Source organism: Gallinula chloropus (genome assembly GCF_964237585.1).
Source record: "Gallinula chloropus genome assembly, chromosome: 2".
Lineage (NCBI taxonomy): Eukaryota > Metazoa > Chordata > Aves > Gruiformes > Rallidae > Gallinula > Gallinula chloropus.
The window spans coordinates 130,123,812-130,137,909 of NC_140086.1; the positions used below are offsets into that span (position 1 = coordinate 130,123,812).

General features: G+C 39.1%; 1 pseudogene across 1 annotated transcript in view; it reads right to left on the reverse strand.

The window, feature by feature from the left end:
* Positions 1-608: 608 nt before the first annotated feature.
* The window catches only part of LOC311189093 (dynein axonemal heavy chain 11-like), a 29,065-nt pseudogene continuing 15,575 nt past the window's right edge, over positions 609-14,098 (reverse strand). Inside the window, exons 9-17 of the transcript in view lie at positions 13,889-14,049; positions 12,960-13,097; positions 12,703-12,837; positions 11,882-11,998; positions 8,351-8,472; positions 6,297-6,406; positions 6,075-6,184; positions 2,260-2,388; positions 609-672 (exon numbers count right to left, since the gene is read on the reverse strand). The product of the transcript in view is annotated as a dynein axonemal heavy chain 11-like (transcript). The remainder of the gene's footprint in view (positions 673-2,259; positions 2,389-6,074; positions 6,185-6,296; positions 6,407-8,350; positions 8,473-11,881; positions 11,999-12,702; positions 12,838-12,959; positions 13,098-13,888; positions 14,050-14,098) is intronic.

Here is a 14,098-nt window from a genome sequence, read left to right on the forward strand (position 1 = left end):
AACTGACTGAAACGTTGATGACATATTGTAACTTTGCAAAACTGAATTTTCACATGAAACAGCAGTAATGCTGCTTGAAAATAAAACCACCATCTGAAAAAAAGATGCACTTCCTTTAATTTTTAAGTTGTTTTGGACCAGCTCAACAACTGCAAAAGGAGATTATGATCACCAAAAGGAGAAGATGATCACATTGGTCTGCTTCAAGTTAATGCACTGTGTCTTAGTCAACTGAATTCACTTTTATACATGGAACCCTATATTCTTTAGAAAACATTGTTCTCATAGTTAATTTGCACGAATCATAGCTATAAAACAAGTTAAAAGAGCATTATTGTGATCCAAAGGAGTAAGAGAAACAAAAACACAAACTGATGTGAACCAGTTCTTAATACTATCAAATATGGTGACAGCTATTAAAAACCTGTCAGCAAACAGTAAACAAGTTATTCACTTCTTACTACGGCCAGATTTGCATTACAAAAAGCCGTTAGTTAGTTCATTATTTGTACTGGGTTTGCGTGGACATGTTTTGGTAGGAGAGGTTCTCAGACAGAGAACACCAGCTCTGGATACCATCACTGGGGTAGCAGCTCTGAAATGGCATACCTCAAATAGCAGCTGCTCTGATGGAGCCATAGGCACATGTTCTTTGCTTGTAAGGGTCAGAACCTAGAAATAACCAGTAAACTTTTCAGCAAAATCAAGGTAAGACACATATATATAGGGAAAGCATATATTTGTGGAAGTGATTGTACCCCTGTACTTGGCATTGGTGAAGCCGTGCCTTGAGTACTGTGTTCAGTTTTGGGCCCCTCACTATAAGAACAACATTGAGGTCCTGCACTCTGTCCAGAGAAGGGCAACCAGGCTGCTGAAGGGGCTGGAGAGCAAACCTTATGAGGAGAGCCTGAGGGAACTGGGGTTGTTTAGCCTGGAGGAGGCTGAGGAGAGACCTTATCACTGTCTTCAGTTACCTGAAAGGAGGTTGTAGAGAATTCACCCAAGGAACAGGTGACAGGATGAGGGGGAATGGATTCAAGCTGTGCCAGGGCAGGTTTAGATTAGACATTAGAAAAAAATTCTTCACCGAAAGGGTTATTGGGCATTGGAACAGGCTGCTCAGGGAGGGGGTTGAATCACTGACCCTGGATGTATTTAACATGGGTAGATGAGGTGCTAAGGGATATGGTTTAGTAGAGGACAGGTCTGGTTAGATTCGATGCTCTTAAAGGTCTTTTCCAACCTACTGATTCTGTGATTATAGCCCCTCTAAGGAACAAGGATTATCTGCAACACCAAGCACACACACTGTTTCTTGAATATAGCCGAAGTCTATTTCAACATGGCTATAGATTTTTACTTCAGAAGCAGAGGAGGGCAGATTAAAAAGGTTTTACTTGATCTTTCATGAGTTAATTCTTGCATGCTTTAATTCATTCAAGAGGTTACTAGCCTGCTTCACAAATGTGTGTTCTCCTGAAAGCTGCTAAAAGCAGGAGGAAGCAATGTCTCTCTCAGTGCCAATAGAAATAAACAGAAAATTATTCAGAGCAGGAGCCTAAATTTAGGAGCTCTGAAGTGTCCCTTGGAAAATCCACTTTCTGTTCATTAGCTAAAGGTAGGCCGTGTGGCTAGTTCCAGACAGACACTTTGCCGAGTGAATGGAGACTGTTAAAGCTCTTCAGACAGGCAAGATTAAGAAAATGTGCTGATTTATAGTCACCTTCCTAAGGTTACATTCAGATTTTAGATTTAGATTTCATTACATACAGCATTTTGGACAGCCAACATAATTGGTTTAGCTGTATAATTAATAAGAAGGGAATAAGAAGTCTGGGTACTACTGCTAGTTCTTGAACTGAATTGTTTCCTAACATCAGCCTTCCTTACCACAGTAATGCAAAGACTTCACTCATGGAATCTTAAATATATTTTGCTAAGGGGCTTTCTAAACACCAGTTTCAATAATCCTATGATTGACATCTTGAATTACATCGATTCATACACTAGGAGGCACAATCACCCTTACAGTACACCCAGGCTACTTTAAGCCTTTTTGTTGTACAAAACAGGCAATACACAATGTGTTACTCAGACGTTAAAATGCTAATTAGCCATAGTGAAAGCCAAAGAAATTATAAGAATGGAAGAAAAAAGGAACACACACTGAAATACTACCTCCAGAACTCTAGAAAAATAAAAGAAAATGTGAAAAAAAAGTAGAGAAGCCACTGTATTAGCTTCTCAGTTGCTTACCTTGTTTATCATCCATAACAGCGTTGAGCAACTCAACCCAGATAGGATCTATGTCTCCATCTAAAAGTAACAATTTTGGCCCCTCATAGGTAACTTTAGCTTGCTTGCTCAGAAAACATGACAGGAGACCTGCAAATTATATTTCGATAGAATCCCATCACTTCAGTGCTAAAATAACAGCATTGCACAGCAATTAGAACTTCAGAAGATTTAATGCATCACTGAAACAAGAAGCTATTGTAGGATCACAACCATGCTTTCTTACTTTGGTTGCTTATTAGATGCTTATTCAAAGTAAAAATCAAAAAATATTTTCAGTGAACACTTGACACAGCAAAATTACTTCATTTTATGTAATAATGACCTAATTCTGTTTTCATTACAGGACAGTGTGTTGTTAGTCTTAATGATATGGGAGATTTTGCGAGTCTGGGGACAAAATAACTCTCCCTTTAAAGCAGCTGAATCAGTATCATTCAGGCTAGTACTTTTCTGTCTACTAGCATTCTGCCCTGCCTCCAGTCTTCCCATAACCACCAGTTATGCACCCACATCTTACTGCATCAAAACAAAGAAAACCACAAGAATTTGGTTTCTAACACCTTCTCCAATTTCAAGCACTAACAATTTCTGATGGGAGATGATGCCACCAGAAACTGATCTGAGTAATAAGAACATATGTGCTGCTTGCCATCTTTCCATTCTTGGACTGTATGCTGTATAAAGCCAAACAGTTCTTTAACTGTCAAAGCTTTTGTGTTAAGGTCATTCCAAACAAGCTTTTATTTCACGTTCATGTACTTGCGACAAAGAATTTTCAGCACCTGAAGAGAAGGCACGGGCTGTATATTAATAATACAATCTTGATACAGTAGGAACCTTTGACTTTCTTCCTTGTGCAACCATCATGAAGTTCAAAAAGGCTAAATGCAAGATCCTGCACATCAGTGGGGGCAATCCCAAGCTGAACTATGAGCTGGGCTGAGAATGGATCGAAAGCAGCTCTGAGGAGACAGACTTTGGGGTATTGGTGGACAATAAGCTCAACATGACCTCGCAATGTGTGCTTGCAGCCCAGAAAGCCAAACATATCCTGGCATGCATTAGGAGCAAGTTGAGGGAGGTGATTCTCCCCCTCTGCTCTGCTGAGACCTACATTGAGTATTCCATCCAGCTCTAAGGTCCCCAGCTATGAGGTGGCCATGGAGCTGTTGGAGCAAGTCGAGAGGAGGGCCACAAAGGTAATCAGACTTCTGGAGCACCTCTCCTATGTAGACAGTCTGAGAGACTTGTGCTTGTTTTACCTGGAGTAGAGAAGGCTCCAGGAAGACCTTATAGCAGCCTTCAAGTACTTTAAGGGGGCCTACGGGAGAGCTAGAGAGGGACTGTTCACAAGGGCATGGAGTGACAGAACAAAGGGTAATGGGTTTAAACTAAAGGAGGGTAGATTTAGATTAGATATTTGGAAGAAATTATTCCCTGAGAGGGTGGTGAGGCTCTGGCACAGATTGTCCAGAGAAAATGTGGCTGTCCCCTCCCTGGCAGTGTTGAAGGCCAGGTTGGATGGGGCTTAGGGGAACCTGGTCTAGTGGAGGGTGTTGCTGCCCATGGCCTGGGGGTTGGAATTAGATGGTCTTTGATATCCCTTCCAACACAAACCATTCCATGATTCTTGAACTGTGTATCTGACTGCAAATCCCTGCACTCAATGACACGTTCTCCTTGATTTAATCATGGCCTCTGGGCTAGTTTAGCCTCAAACTTCCATTAAACCTAAGGATAGGAAAGGAGAATCCCATTCTGAAATGGCAGTTGATGGGGAAGAAAATCCACACAGCTGCCAGCATTTAGTATCAGAAATGGACAACCATTATCTATTACAAGTACTTGTCTAATGTTTTGGCAATATATTCCACTATTTCTGTCTAGAAGCCTAATTAAACCATCCTGCTTCTCCTTACAGAATAAAGTATTACTTAGTCTATCTGTCAAATTGAATGCTTATTACATGGTGTCACGATTAATTTTCCTTTGGGACATGCGAACAACACACAAAATGTAGAATTAGCTTGTAACATTTAAGCTTCACCACTGCACATCCTGTGGCTGACTGGATGGCCTGAACCATGCGTTATTACACTGCAGCCTAAGGCAGAGACAACAAACTGAATGTTTTCTGCAAGAGCCACGGTCATTTCTTTACAATGTAATATAGAAAACGTGCTGTAGTCTTTCCAGTCCCCACATTTCTGGCGACAAATACAGTGACGTGCCACTAGTAGCTCCACTAGCTAAACAACACACCACGCAGAAGGGATATGCGGTCAACACCTTCCCTCCTCTGTGGTCTTTTAAAGAGACAGACACACAATTAGTCACAAAAATTATCTCCCCCTTCACATTCTCTGTAACAGGATAAATGGACTTAAACCTTCTCAGCAGACTTGCCCCAGCTGAGCTGTTGCTGCATCGAGCAACATCATTTATCTCCCAGAAAACAGGAAGAGAATTGGCTTAAATTAATGAGGTTAGCTCAACACGTGAAAACAACTCTTACTTTGCTCTACAGCCACACAGTCCAGTAGGACTGTGCCAATCCAGGGATACGGAACAGTTACCAGAATTTCGACATCAATTTAGCAGAGTGGATTCCACACTTAGAACAGTTGTGCAGCTATAACTCAGTAAAATACAAAATCAGTCCCATGAAGTAACGTGTTTCGTCCAAAGAAATACTTCTGTAAACTGCAGAATGAAACCAGCTTGGCTATTTATGGATTTCTGTCTTAGTAAAGCACACCTACATTGATTTTCTAAAATCCAATAGGAACAAGTCCATGCTCTTCAGTGCTTGTCCTCTGATTGACACAGCTAGCAGGAATCAAAATACTCTACAAAACGCGTTCTAAGCTGATTGCAAAGTTCGTAATACCCTAAGGTATAGCCTGTTGTCTTTCACTCTTCTATCTGGATAATGGAACAAGATAGACTACAGCAGAAAAATCCATCACAAATCCTGAGATCAGTCACATTTAACCAGCTTGGTTATTCCAGTTTCCAATAAAGCCTAATACAGGAAAGGAGTGTGCTATTCCATACGGCGGATGTTGATGTTCCTTGAAGGAAGATGGGACTATACTGTCTTAGCAGTCCAAAGAAGCACACTTTTTTAGTTGGTCTGTATAATACCCAGTGTTTCTAAGTTTCACCTTTTCACCCTACCTGTAATTCAAACTAAAAATAACATTTCAATTTAGATTATAGACCAGTAATTCTGATGAGTATACGTACATAGGTGTACATACATTTTTAATGTTTACAGCACTACATGAATTGTATCACAGAGAAATACCAGAACACAGAAAAGCCACGTGTAGCCATGCACATTCCACACCTTCTTATTTATATGATTTTGCTCCCTTACTCGTCTTTCCTCTCTATAAATAATCAGCAACAACTAATATGCTACCAAGTACAAATTCTGGGCACTGTACACAAACAAACATGTTTGTCAGTGTTGACAGCTTTTTTGAACAGGACACGTGTTTCCTTGTGGGCATATTTATGATACTGAGGTATGTTACTGCCACAACAAAATGCCTTTGAAATACCGAGACCCTGAGGATACCTTATCAATACTCAGAAATAACCTTCTAGTCTAATACAACACATTTGCAATTATTTTTATTGAAACTCTTAAGGGGAGTAATTAAAAGCAATGAATTCTTTCACTCAGAATAAAGCTCTCTTCAGGCTGCAAGAGAAGCTTCAGGGTAGATTGTTTAACCATCTGTTCAAATTGCAGGTTCCTCTACCTCAGAACATCCAGAGCTTGAAACAGGTCACTGATCCAACCCATGAAAATTGGGATATCATCTGTCACTATCTTAGGCAAATTGAAGTCTCTTAAGGCTTGCATGAGCACCTGGAAAAGGATGGCAAACCACATATTGCGAGAGCATGAAATCCTTCTCTTGTTAGCATTCTGCTTTTATCCAAAAGCAAAACACTTTGAGGCTTTTAGGTGAAGATTTTACCTGATCCTCAGGTCTGTTCTTGTCTCCTGGTTTCAGCGAGCCTGCAACTAACACAACTGACTTGATAGCATTAAGTCTCCAGTCATAATGGTTCTGTGAAAACATTCTAACTAGTCATCTTAGCACAGGAAATCAAACTAAGTGAGAGTGTTTAAGAAGAAAATGATCAGTTAAACAGAGTAAAATGATACCTTTTCATTCCCTTATAGTCTTGCAGTGTTTTTTGGCCAGTGTTGGAAATCTAGTGAAGAAAAAACAAACAAACAAAAGAAGGTGTATTACCAATCCTTAGTATTCCACTGCATTGCTCCCCACTTTTAAAAGGCAAAATCTGCACCACTGAGAATGATTGTATTCATTGCAACTGTGTCTCCATGATGAAACAAGGCAAGCATAAAGTTGCTGCCAAATTTCTACTAATTTGGCCTGATGCTAACCATACTTTTCTGTTTCCAAAAGAAAAGATAGAACAGACTATCAACATGTTTTGCAAGCAGCTCCAACACAAAAATTAAAGGAGAAGAGAAACAGATAGCTACCCAGCCCAGAAGAAAAGCCTAGAAAAAAACAGATAGCTACCCAGCCCAGAGGAAAAGCCTTGAAACATTTGGTAAGTGAAGGGTAAAGGAAAAGCCTATATCTTCCCCTATGCCCTGCCAGTGAGATGGCAGAATACAGCCTAGCTGGCATTACTATCTAAACCAAAAGAAAAAACACGAAAAGAAAAAAAACACACAAGAAAACCCCAAAAGCAAAACAAAATAGGGGACAGGGAACAAAACCAGTAGCAAACCCACAAGTTAACAATATACAATTTTTAAAAGATATCACTATCAGCTTCCATGATAGTGGCACTCCATAACTGTGAAGCAAATGCACAAAATATATCTCAATTAAGGAAGAATAAGAAGCAGTTCTCAACTTCAGAACAGTTCATTGTCAGGAAAAAAAAAATTTCCTAAAGTACTAAAGATGTTGAGGAAATGAAGGAAATGAATTGCTACATTTCAGAAGTGTTATATTTAGGCAAAGAAGTTAAACATGGTCATGGTTGTGAAAACAGAAAAATTTAGGGACATACTGGGCTTAATAAGCTTCTGCTTAGATTCAGGTAAGATTATATTTTTTCCCCAAAGAAGTTTTTGTTGTTTTTTGTCTGATGGGCTGTTAAAGAGGATGCTAGGCATCTTTACAGCAGCCTGCTGTGTGGATTGTCCAGTGTACAAAGACTTTAACACAATGTTCGAATTAATTATCTCTAGAAACTTTGCAAGAATGTGTCAGTAAAACTTCAGGACATTTGGAGATAATTTCAAAATTATGCAGGCATGAAAATAAAACTGCTTTTGCTTTCATAATAGCCCTGCTTGCTAGAGGGCTTAAGTTTATGGGTTAAGGTTGAAGAGTTCTCCCAGTTCTTTTTCCACTAATAAAACAGAATATTACGACTGTCTTGTGAAGAATTATGCAGTTGGAAAAGAGTAAACAGCATGCATACAGGGAAGAAATTATAAACCTTCCAAGTCTCATAAGTTGTAAGTTTTTATGATAACTAGTCTTACTATGAATTCTTTCTAGACTAATAATTACATATTTTAGCAATGTTTTATTTCCATTTTTCAAACAACCCTCCACTGTATTCGCTGGAGAAACCTTTAACAGCCATTCAGATAGAATACATTATTTGTTATTCATAATAATTCTTACTCTTCTTGAAGGTTTTTCTCTTCTCCAGCTGATAATTATATTTCTAATACAGATAGAACACGATGTAGTTTATCCATCTGAGGCATGAAACAGTGATATACAGTTATTTAATGCAAAACTAACACGACAGATGTCCCAAGATCAGAGGAAAAAGCACCGTCTTCTAAATCTGTACCTGATGATTTAATAAGGATGGACAGGTGATTTAAATTGTCTTCAAAATAAAAGATTAGGCTGTACAAGCGAAAAAATACCTATTATGATACAATGGCCAGCCTCAGTTCCCAAGTCAGTATGCATTAATTAACATGTACCAAACCCAGAAGCCCAAAGAGACCCTCAGTTTAGAAAGCAGAGAGTATACAAGGTAATCCGCTTCCTGGCTACCAGGCATGCATCAACAAACCCTTCAGCAACCAACGTAATTCCACAGATCAGTTCAATATCAGGGACAACCATGGCCCAGGGTCTAAGGAAGAAAACAAACCCCATAATCCAAATACACAGATTAGTTATTTAAATGTGGTAAGAATAAGTCACTTGAATCAAATGCGTGATGTGTACAAACATTTTTAAAAACAGAGCTTCAGAGAGTCACAATTAAGAGTGTCAGTCAAAGCTAACAAGGACCTTACTTCAAAGTAAAAAGAGCTAATTAGGCACTGTTGATTGTTAGTGTTCAGTAATGCTGCTGTACACAAAGGAGGCAGCTGAGAAACGCAGGCCTTGCGAGACAGGTACTACCGAAACTCAGAGCAGGCAGAGCGTGCAGTGGTGTCACTTGCCACTAACAACTGGAGGATGTCACCAGCAGCTATACAGGCTCTGGAAGTCAAGTGCAACCCTGTGCCATCGCTAAAAATGTCATATTTTTTTTAAAGGACTTTGATTATTTTTTTTAGGGCTTTAAATGCTTTTGTACAAAGATATGGTTGCCTTTGGAGGTCTCACTGTTTGCTAATTTTTTAAACTGTAAACTTTAGTTTAAACCTAAAAAAAAAACCCACAGCCATTTTAATTTATATATATATATAAATAGAAAGAAAATGTCCACTTATAAAAGTAACACAAAACAATAATTCAAAGGCTAAAAATTTCCTCATTAAAAAATTACATAGCCGTAGAGAACAGATCTTGAATTTTTTGTTCAGGTCAGCTACAAACCAGCAAATTTGTCTTTCCAAGCACTTTTACAAACATTTCTTTTGTTCCTCACTCATATTTAAATATGACAAAATTAAGAGCAGTAGTTTCATTCCAGCAGTAAGTTTCTGACCAAAATCATAGAATCATAGAATCATAGGGGTTGAAAAGGACTTCAAGAGATCATCGGGTCCAAACCCCCTGCCAAAACAGGCTCCCTAGCTCATACTGCACAGATAGGTGTCCAGACATTCTTGGATATCTCCAAATATGGAGACTCCACAGCCTCCCAAAAATCAATGATATGTACTCTACAAAAATAGTAAACACCCTGCTGTTAAAAAAAAAAAAATAAAAAATCAACTATTCCCTAAGAATTTCTTCATAAGCCCAAACAAGAGCTGCTATATGCATTGCAGTCAATTATAAAAAATTAGATGCTCTTCCACATCTACCATAACTAATACCCTTCTTGCAAACAGAATAATAACTTGCACAGGAAATATCAGGCTGGTAGTGTTTAATATATCTTCTCTCCCTTGCGAGATATTATTAGATGGCAATTATGAGGAGTTAATGCTTTACTAGATGCTGCCTGACTTTCCTGCACCTTGTACAATGGATAAGAGCTACTGCAGGCATCAGCTACAGCTCTGAATTCCAGGGTCCCTAATGCAACAGTCCATACTTCAATTCCCAGGGCTTTTTATTTTATGTGACAACCAAGAAAAGATAACACATCAGCTCTGTTCAGTGAGTACACTTTGAAGTATTATTTTTAAGCTAACAAAACCAAAGAAAACCATAATAGAAAGCATATCAAATAAAATAGTAATTTGTATCGTAGTAGAGATACTGCTAATTAATAATAATTTCATAGCCCTTACTGTTTTCTACCAAAATAGAGAGACACAAAAATAATAAATGATAAAATTAATCCCATGTGTTTTCCACCCTCTGGTTGGTCACTGAGAGGTGAAACATCTGGTAGCAGCAAGGAGTGATACCTCCTAGTCTCTTGTCAAGTAGCACATCTAGCTGACTGTGGAAGATGTGGCTGCCATGGCAGATGACTGACTGAATGCAGAAAGGGCAGATGGGGACCCCATCACCATGTCCTCCCTTATGAATTGAGGGTCTGCCCTACATCATTCCCTCGGTGCATACCATTCCTGCTTTGCCTTGAAGGAATCTTAGGTAGCAATTACTGAGAGGCCTTGGTAAAGCAGCAGCTAAGTTGTGAAATACTAAAACAAAGTACACTTGTGGGGAAGGGGGTTGCATCTTTTGGGGTCTCCCTCCAAGGTTTGCTAAGACCCAGCTACAGGGTCTTACTCGGCACAGCCATTGCAGAGGCATGTGATTTCAAATCCTAACGTCCTCCCAGACGTTACTAACTGCTTCTTACAAATGATTGTAATTTAGGCTCAAAGAACAAGAAAGCTAATTGCTGATGCCGCCTGGTCCTGCATTTGAAGCAGGAAGTTTGGTTGGCAAGAAGATGAGATGTGCCTGAGCAAACAGCTTTCTAACCGTAACAGACTGTCTTCCTGCAGTGAGAGCATGGAGGAGTATGGTGTCGGGAACTCCACGGCTACAGCAGGAGTAATAAAACACAGCAAAATCTTCTGTATTAAAAGTACATCAAGAAGGTAGTAGCTGTGTTTCAACTTGCTCACAGAAGCAACAGCGATGCCCAGTTCTGCCCTAAGTTTCTGTCTTTCAAAAATCAAAAGGGATTTACTGCTCAGAGAAGCAGATCCCAGATAGCACGTCTATACTTGCGCCTCCCCAGACAGCCTGGCACTGCCTTGCAGCTTGCCCCACTGAACTTCAATAGGGTTTGTAATGAAATCACAGAATTTATTTCTTTTTTTCCCAAGTCTTGATTAAATCAGTGAAAAGTGTTAATGTAAGAGCGAGGATTTCAAATGACAATTCTTTTTTTAAGTCAAAGACCATTACCATGCAGTTCAAAGTGCAGATCCAACACTTTGTCAGAATAAATTGGCATCATTTTCCTACCCATTATGCCAGAGCAACCACTTGTGGAACTAATGCACTCTCAGAAACACCATTTCAATACAAATTCACTGAGTGCAACACACAAAATGCAGTCATATCTTTTAAATTCAAAACTTTCTTCCTTGAAACATTATTGTTAATATATAAAGCATAAATTTGTACTTGAAGAAAAAGATAATGGGCTTCCTACAGTGTCCAAAAGCATACGATTTTTTTTGCTGTGCCCTATACTTTTCACAGCTTCTCAACAATCACATATGCAATATCTTTCTAGGGACTTCATTTCCACCTGATAGCTGTGAAACATTGATGAAGGCATGCATGCTTACACCCATGGAAGAATGCGATAGCGAGACACTCAAATGGCCATTTGACTAGGTTAAGCGAGCTGTGAGGATTCCTATTTACCACAAAACAGCAAGTATTCTTGTGCATAGTTAAGTGGATTCCGTGTGTTCACAGGTTAACATTTTAAGTAGATTAAAAAAAAAAAAAAAAGGCAAGGTAGACATTTAATTTCCCTCATCATTATGCTGTACAGGCAGGCACAACATGAACACTGATTTTTTTTTTTTCCTTCTTCACAGAAATTCTGAATCAAACACAAATTGCACTTCCTTGCAAACCAAGGCTGGTAGCATTAGGGGAGATACGTATGCTGTAGACTTGATACACCTGTATACCATCAAAGTACACTATAGCATACTTGCCTGAACGAAGTGTTGAGGCTTTCAGGTAGTTCTGTTTGATCTGCATATCCTGGCTACATGGTACTAAATATCCCAACTGATGACTTCATTGTAAGGTTTTCATCAAGGAATAAAAATCTGTTATAGCAAAGATAATTCTTATAGAAGTTTCACAGCTGGATTAGATAAACAACTACAACATACAAAGCCATCCATCAAGGGGCAGGTGACAAAGGTGTTTCTGGGCCCAGACCTGATCTGGCATAATGGCCAAAAGCAAATATGTAGGATAGTTTATTAGAGCTGAAGAAACAGAGAGACATCTCCCTGGTAGTCATCAGTTTGCAGTAATCTGTAGCTCCTCTGACCACCACTCAATTTGTGAGGAGAAATAAGGACCAAAAAAGAGTACGTATCTCAAGTATGTCTACAGGTGGAATTATCTTTTAAAACATGCAGAATAAATGAGACCAATAGGGATGTGATGGGTTTGAAAAGGCCAGGAGGCAGCACTGAGGAAAGGAAGCAGAGGAGGGATAATGTGGCACAGTGGAAACACAAGGCATGTCTCAAACTCACCAAGAAATCCTGAAACCCCTGAGATTGCTTGCAAGGTTGAATTCCACCAAATTTCTCACCCATATGATGGGTGAACACGGCTGAACCTGATCAGAGTTTCAACAGCAAAGTTTTAACTGGATTCCTGTAGGGCCAGGAGTTCGCTCACATTTACTCCTCACTGTATTTGCAAAGAAACTGCATTTCAGAGGAACTCCAGGAGAAGAATTTACAGTATTTCTGGACTACAAAGGACAATAAAGAAGCACTACAAAAATAGTCACTTCTTTTTCTTGTTCTTAATGGCATCATGGATAGTCTTAACTTGTACTGCCGCCATTGACAGAACTTCTACCAAGATGCAATTTAATTTATCGAAGCACCCCCAAGCTCTCATCTGCACAGTTTATAGATAAACTCTGTAGACAAAAATCAAAAGAAAAAAAATTAAAGATCTTTCTCTTGAAAGCAACTATTTCCATTGTACTTCATAGGAAAAAGAAGCTAAACAGTTTCTGTACCACTTAACAGAACATCTCACCTCTGCTCGGAAAAGTTGAAGACATATACCATCATGCCAAAGGCACAGACCAGATCTTTGGTAGTCTCTGTTTAACCTGGTACTGCAGGAGCACCTCTCATTGTTAGGTGGAGAGACTGGGTTAGAGTAATGTAACACCTGAACATAAGGTATGTGATTGTTAGAATTGTGAGGAACATCTACAATGTCAGGAGATTTGGTGGGGGGGTTTGGGTTTGTTGGTTTGGTTTTTTTTTCCCCTCAAATATTATGTTTCGTGGGTGATTTAATCTGAGTCCACTTTCTCATTATAATTTAATATCCTAAACCACAAACATACCTCTTTCTTGTCCATGTAAAGTCATGGTGACTTCAACATTCATTAACAAGAAGGAATATCCTGTCAGTGGTCACACAGGATGGGAATCAGGAGGCTGCAATTTTAAAGACTTGAGCCCCTGAATTCACCAACTCAACTGCAGGTCATAAGCCCTAAGCCAGCCAGGATTGCTGGGTGCATCTTTCTGCGTCACCCATTTTTACATTTTTCCATTTTGGAGCCAAAATGTTTCCAGAAAAAAAGCTTTGTTGTAAACAGTGTGAAAAAAGTAGTAGATTGGACTTTAACACATTAAAAAACAAAATTCTTTTGCTGAACACTCCTCATTAACCTTGGTATAGAGGCATAGTCTTTTTCAGGTTAGATATTGAATATATACATTAAAATACACAAGAAATATTTCAGCTATTTAAAAAGTAATGGTCATTAATATCATACCATTACTTAAGTATGCATGCCCACATGCACACACATGCTCAAAAACATTGTGTCTTAATAACCTTATAAAAGACATATGAGGTATGAAAGAACACAGAACTTCTAAGAACATTTTACTTTTTAGTCACTGAAACAGATAAAGCATAAAGCTGTTATTAGTAACAGCCATTACCTGCCAGCCAAAGGTGTAATAACTAGCCGAGGGGTATTTCCCAAGTACTCATAAAAGCACTGAAACTGAGCATCACACATGCTGCCAAAAGAGTGTTCCTGGGCATCATCCCATCTATAGCCTAGCTGTGACACCCAAGCAAAAGCCTGGATACTGGTGACCTAAAAAGCCACAGATGCTATGCCAGGCAGGGAGATTCAGATGAAAGGA